Genomic DNA, 7,021 nt, shown 5'->3' with positions numbered 1-7,021 from the left:
CTTTAGAGGGAGAAACAAATAGTTTTAATATCGCACTCATTTTTCAGCGATATTGTTTTGGTTGATCTCACCTGCTTCAAGATGTTTTCGGTATGAACTTGGTTGAGGCAAGTATACCTTTAATATATAATTGCCTAGGGCGGCCTCTACAGGGCGACGCAGATAGTATCAGAATTCCGTTGTCGTATGCATGTGCTTGTACACCTTCAAAACGGTGTCTCCAACTGAACCCATATATCGTAAAACATTACGTAACATTCTAAAAAACGTACAACAAGCTGAAATTTGTAAGTTTTACGACAAACTTGGAAAGTTTGGCAGATATGCTTTAATCCTGTTGACCGGTGACTGACCGAAATCGCCTGCATTTGATGAACGGTGGATCATTAGCGCCTCGCGCTATTTATAAATTCTGCACTAAAGAATGACACAAGCGAGGCTCCTGGCTTATGGCTTTTTCAACACAACCATCGTGTCTCAAAACATTGAAGAAGAGAGTTGTTTAAAGAGCAGCCTTTGTTGACTCTTCCTTTGAGTTTCGCGCTGATGCTGCATTCGCTATCTTGTATGTTGCGACAGGAAGTTGTGCAGAGCGAGCATACCCTACTAGAAAATCCTATTTGTTTTCAAACGGGTTTCATCAAATAGGGTTATGGAACGGGACCCCGTTTGATCCTGTTCAATCCTGACCTGTTTAAATCCTGTTTATTCCTGTTTAAACCTGACCCATTTAAATCCTGTTTAAACCTGACCCGTTTAAATCCTGTTTAATCCTGACCCGTTTAAATCCTGTTTAATCCTGACCCGTTTAATTTCGTCCTATCTAACCCAGACCTGTTTGCTCCTGTTCAGACCTATATTTTGCTACATTCATACCAGGTCCTTTCAGAATTGATTGATGTTGCTTAATATAATTTACTCTTTAAACCTATTATGTACACTTGTGTATTTGCGATCAGCATTGAAGAGAAGTAGATCTGCATTATGTTTGCAACAAGAATGCCACTTTCACATGTAGGTTTGCCTGGTAGATTGCTTGACACGAAGATGAACACCATTTTCGGCATAAATTGATTAGCACTACCAACACTGATGTGTTACAACATGAACAAGTTTTGTATGACCCACGAGTACGTTCTCTATCTATGACCTACAAGAAAATGCACCCTGAAGAAGACTGTACCTGATTTTCATATTTACTACAAGTATGCAAATGTAATTCTTGCAAGTTTAGTATATGTTCGATTACTTGTACTCGTCTTAATGCAGTGCTTTTTGCTGTAATGGTTTGTTCACAAATCCACAGTAAAGCGTAATTTTGGGGTGAAAAATGTCGGGCAAAGTATTGGCATGTACTTGTAAGTGAAAAAGACAAGTATACTTTACGTAGGTATTTCTGTACACCCACTTGAGCTTTCATTAAGCCTGAAGTCCTCCGGCTTAAGTAAAAGCATGTCATAAATGTCCCAAGCACTGTTTATTGGACCTTCTAACGGTATTTCGATGCATCCAGTCTGCCGAGAGAAGACCGCTGGAGTGGGTTGCTTGGGTGAGAGCGAGCAGGGCACCTGAAAAAGTAAAGCCAATAATTTATCTTGACTCATGCAACAGGTTGGCACATAGGCAAATTTGCCTATGTTCCCACAGATAAGAAAGGTTCAGCATTCCGGCCATAGGAGATAATGAATAAATCTTATTGAAAAATATGTGGTTTCATGCAATGCCTATGTTTCAAGGGAACATGGATTACTGTGGGAGAATGAGCTGTCATAATTAACAGGCGCTTGAAGCAAGTGTTATAGGAAAAAGATGGACACATCGTTTGATTTACAATAATTACTAGTATTGAAGCAACAGAATACAAACATGAAATACCTTTAAAAACAACACCGACAGGTTGAGATAATAAATTATTCAGAAACTAAACCCTTCTGCCAGCAAAATACCGTAGTGTACTGGCTTTGACATTGCGCTGCTCAGGCAGAGGGCATGGGATTGAATCCCAGCCACAATGGCTGCATTTAGTTGGCAGGGAAATGCCAAAACCCCTATGTAAGGTCTATTGGGTACACGTTAAAGGAGACTAGGGATCCCGCCAACTTGAAGTTATAAAAACCGGGGTAAATTTCGAGATAAGCAAACTCACAAAAGTAGAAGGCCCTGGCCATGCGAAGACCATATAAAGCCTTTTAAGGTAGGTGCCAGCAGCCGCAAAATTTCTTGCAAAAGCGAAATATAGCAGAAGCGGTATTTTTCTGTAGATCACTTTTGCAAGGTATTTTACAATTTGACACCCGACATGTTGGGCATCTACGGGCAACAGCAATTCTTGCACAGATCATAGCAAATACTGTTGCACCTAGGTATACATAGACACATAGGTATAGGTACAGTCACCGATGACTTTCCGGACTCCGAAAATTCGGACATGATTACTCGGTCTGCTTCACGGCACCGCCATTCTCCCCAAGGACCATAATGTATAACAACTTCCGAAAGTTCGGACGCCTTGCAACCTCTCATCTGATTTTTCGGACACTCCTTGAGCCAACTTGATCGAGAGCACCATGCACCGACTCTGACCGTTGCATGGTTCTACTTGCTGAACGCCATTTTAGAGCGCAGCTCTTTGGCGTCCGTTCCTGGGTTTCGCGTCGTCGTCGGCCTCGTAACCAGCTCCGCCCCCCTTTCATCCCCCCAGCGCTAGCAGCGACCGACTGATACCGCTGGATGCCGCTGACGCCGCTAGAGAGTCAAGATAACGTGACTGCATAGAACACCGTTGCCGCCATGCATAAAGAGGAGGAAAGGGTCCCCCCCCCCTGTTCTTGTGTGGCGGATAGGCTGCTCTTCAGTTGCCGACGCGCCGGTTATTCGTTGTCCCTGAAACCAACTCCGCAGCTGGGGTTGACTCACTATCGGCGTCAGCGGTATCAGTCAGTCGCTGCTATCTCTTCCCTCCTCCCTTTATCGTGTTGTCCGCTTGCTGCGCGCGCTTCTGCCCCCATCGTTTGCCGCTGGGTGTACACGCCGCCCCCCTCCCCCCTCTTCCTGCGAGTCTCCGGTTGTCAAAGCGCCGGCTCGAACTTAATTCCTTTCTTCGCTCCTCCTCCAATGCAACCCCTGTGCGGTGGCAATCAGAGAGCCAGATCGGTGGCGGCGGATCTGTATATGTGCACCGCCCGAGCCGAAATTGCCGCTGCCGTTCGCCCTGTGCGGTGGCAATCAGAGAGCCAGATCGGTGGCGGCTTGACATAAAGACAAACAGCAATTTCCTAACACTTATGCGGGAGAACATCCCGTTCCTCTCGCTCGTAACGCGTCCCACGGCTGTGACAACCTCGCGAGGCACTTGTATAGATCTCGTCTTTGAGAATCAAGCATTGGTGTACCAAGTCGAACATATATCAGTCTATTTCTCCGACCACAAAGCTTCCTTCATGACTGTCAAGAACTGTTAGTGGAGTCTTTGTTAAAGGAATACGTGTGAAAAATAAAAAAAAAATTCTGTGATAGCGCATACATGTGTTGCTCGATTTCTTTGCCTCAATCTATCGAAAAGGTGAAACAGCTTATTTGCTGCGCTGAAATTTCGCATTAGGAAGTAACGTAATCGTCGGTAATTTTTTTGTTTTGAACGGAGCCTCCTTGCTGCCCCACGAAGTGGCGCTACTGCAAATCCCTGCTCATCATCCATCGTTTCTGCCTGGTTTGTAGCTACAGCAGTTCCGGTCTCAGCTTAGTATGCCATCTCAAGACAATCCAGCAGCTGATTTGTTTGTTTCTTCGTGCACGACGCTGCGAGTAGGCCAGGTTTTTGTTTGTGCAACTGATGTCGGCGTGACGATGTTTGACGAAGCAAGATGGGCCAATTCATTTCACTAATATCTAGAATAGCTACCTGTAAGCACCATCTACCTTTCAACAACATTTGCAAAGCAAGAAACCTCATCCTGAAAAGTCTGCACTTGAAGACATCAGTAGCATCATCAGCGTGGGGCCTCAAGATAATTCGGCAAGCCAAGAAATTACTGACAGCACGAGTGCAAGCATGCCAACAGGAAATCAGTGGCTGAATAATGCACCTTCTACCAATTGGTAGACAGTGCATTTTCGCAAAGCCCTAACTACAGCAGATCATTGTTCAGGAGTTCCCGAATGCACAACTCTATGCCATTTTCACGCCGACTCTAGGGAAGCACCTCTGCACAGTTGCAAGAAAAAAAAGCTAGATGCCCCAAGAGAAATGAGCCCACTCAAGCCATGGAAGTTAAGTTTACCTTGTCTTCCTACAACTACTCAAAACCTAGGACTGCTGTTTTGCACAAGGGAACAAACGTCAACATTGGTGCCACGCCCAACACAAGTGGTCTGCGCCGTAGAAGGTGCCATCAGTCAGCCCACAGATGAGGCCCACATCAGTGCTGTCAGTGTGCTGTACAAATTGCAGAAGCACAGCCTACAAGCTTGTCTGCCTTAGTGTGATCGCACCAATGAACGAAAACCAACGAATCAAGTTTGTTTCGTGCCGAGAACAGTTGCCTCATGCTGGATTTTCCTACAATTCTTTCTAAGCACAGATAATGCTTGGTTTGTTGTGTAGGCATGTAAATATTGAAAAGGCCTGCATCACTATCTCTGAAAAAAATCATGTAACAAAGCACGTACAGTACACAGGTGCAGTATCTATCACATACCATTTCGTGCAGTAGAGGCTACATCAGATAAACCGGCCAATGTATAAATGACTGGTGCACTGCTCTCGGCGCACATGCACCTATGTTTGAAAGCTGCTTGATCGTGACAAAATATAAAGACAAAAGCGCTGGAGAGATATCTGAGGCTTTTCTTATATGTATGACGAGGAACCTAGCACTAGCTCCCCAAGCAGAGAATTACTAGACAGTGAGACTGCTTCTTATCATTGTAAAACAAGTGTCACGCTCACCATGTGACGCATCCTTTTCGTTTCTGTGCGAACAGCATGTATTCAGATCTATTCTCCCCCTTTCACCTTTTGCACAATATCACTGTGCGAGCAATAATATTGAACTGTTAGTAGCAGTCTGTCATGTTGCCTCCTTTCTTTCCTTGTGAATTGTGTGCTAAATAAGGCTTTTTTGGTGAAAGAGTGTTAGTTTAACGCATAAACTAGCGCCATGACACTTTGCAATAAAGGAGTTATAATTATCTAAAAATATGTCCATGCAGAACAGTGTCAAAAGAACACCTTAAAGAAAGAACATGAGCGTATCTATCATAAAGACCAATCCTTGTCTTTTTTCCTTAACATAATTTTCAATACCGATATTGAAGTACAAGCTCACCATATTATATCACCTTGTCAATGAAGCAAGGCACAATGGTGCCCAACTGTCGCGGGACCAACTTGGATGTGGAGATCAGCGCAGATCAGCAACATAGCATGGTCTGTTTACACTTCTTCTCCAGGTCCAGCAATACCTATAGCAGCTATAAAACAAGTGAGCTTAGAATCACAAGCGAAACAATATAAAAAGTGGCACTGAACAAAGCAACTTTCGTTGAGCATAAATAGGATCGAAATGCTGACATTATGCCCATAAGTAACTTCACTTTGAGCAACAAAGCATCCAATTTAAGAAAGATTATATGTATGAGCTATCTATGTGAGAAAGATTAATCGAACGCCCTCTATTTGCCATACCCCTGCCTTTATGCATGGATGTCTTCCTGACTGAGTGAGCTGGGCTGATCCCAAGTATAGCGTAATTAAAGGTTGTCACTTGGTGGGCTAATCCCGATACCATTGCATGACTAGTACAATAATTTCAATGTGTATTGTAATGCTGGCCATCCTGCAGGCACTGCAACATTATAGCACCCATAAGGCTAATGGTGTTACCTGATAAGGTTAACTAATAAGTGTCCCCAGAAGCATAACTCGGCATGTATACTCGGAGGCCATTATTATAAGAGAAGCAATAGCAGAGGTGAAGCTTTATCCTGTGCCATATGCAAAATGGCCGAGCACGCCCAGCTTTTTGGTTACATTCTCACTTGTGACCACTGCAACAGGCTGACTGACATGCGTAACCAGCAGTTTGTAGGACCACATTTTCATAACCTGCAATTTTTTTTACATCTGAAGAGATCAGCCTCAAGCTCCATGATGCGCTGCACTCGAGAAGCATTATAAAGTGGCAACATTTAAATGCTATGCTGCATGGTTTGTTGCATGCTTTACGAATTTACTTATTTATTGTACACATAGCTCATAGGCTCCAGTTGGAGTATTGCATGAGGTGGCAAGAAAACAAATTCTGAACTAACAAGGAGAACATTCAACAAAACAAGTCAGACCAAAGAAGAAAAAATGACATACTCTCATAATAGGACTATGTATCTGGCAGCTAGCTTATAAAAAGACAATTAGGAATGTTTTACTACTGGTAGCGCTTTAGGGGATGGAATGTAGAATTCTAAGCTTCTACACTTTTAAGCCACCTTTCGTGGCTTTTTGTTTTGAAGTCCTATTCTCTGTACTATTATAGAAATGAATACCCCCCTCCAAAATTAAACGAAGAAAAACATGTAATGCACAGTAATGTAACACAATAATGTAATGCACAACAGTGAATACTTAGAAAAATGTAATTAAGAACATGGAGTCTATGTGGGCACAGATATTAGAAGTCTACATGAAAGCATAATAATAAAGGTGGGCAAAGCATTTATGCTTTTGTCGGGCAACCTGCAGCAAGACATACAGGTAAAAGGATATGCATGCCTCACAACACAGTCCCTAAAAATATCTGTCACAATACAGTGAGTAGGTATATCATGCATATCTACAATAGCCCCTAATTATATTTAACTCAGAGGGGGCTACCTATGTAACTTGATCAAACTGAAGGTGGGCCAAATTCTAAATATACGATTCTAGTAGACAGAAAATAGACATATGAAAATGCATCTACAGCAAAAGTGTTGTACATTATGTCATACCTGCCAACCTGTGAACATAATATTTTGTGATAAT

General features: G+C 43.0%; 1 long non-coding RNA gene across 1 annotated transcript; it reads right to left on the bottom strand.

Annotated features, from left to right (window-relative positions):
• Positions 1–1,458: 1,458 nt before the first annotated feature.
• On the bottom strand, positions 1,459–5,468 carry LOC142564772 (uncharacterized). Its single transcript, XR_012824672.1, has 2 exons — positions 5,328–5,468; positions 1,459–1,568 (listed from the first exon to the last, which is right to left on the bottom strand). It is a non-coding gene; the product is annotated as an uncharacterized LOC142564772 (long non-coding RNA).
• Positions 5,469–7,021: the final 1,553 nt, after the last annotated feature.

The sequence above is a fragment of the Dermacentor variabilis genome, chromosome 11 (assembly GCF_050947875.1).
Source record: "Dermacentor variabilis isolate Ectoservices chromosome 11, ASM5094787v1, whole genome shotgun sequence".
Classification (NCBI taxonomy): Eukaryota; Metazoa; Arthropoda; class Arachnida; order Ixodida; family Ixodidae; genus Dermacentor; species Dermacentor variabilis.
This window is presented reverse-complemented; position numbering and strand designations above follow the sequence as displayed.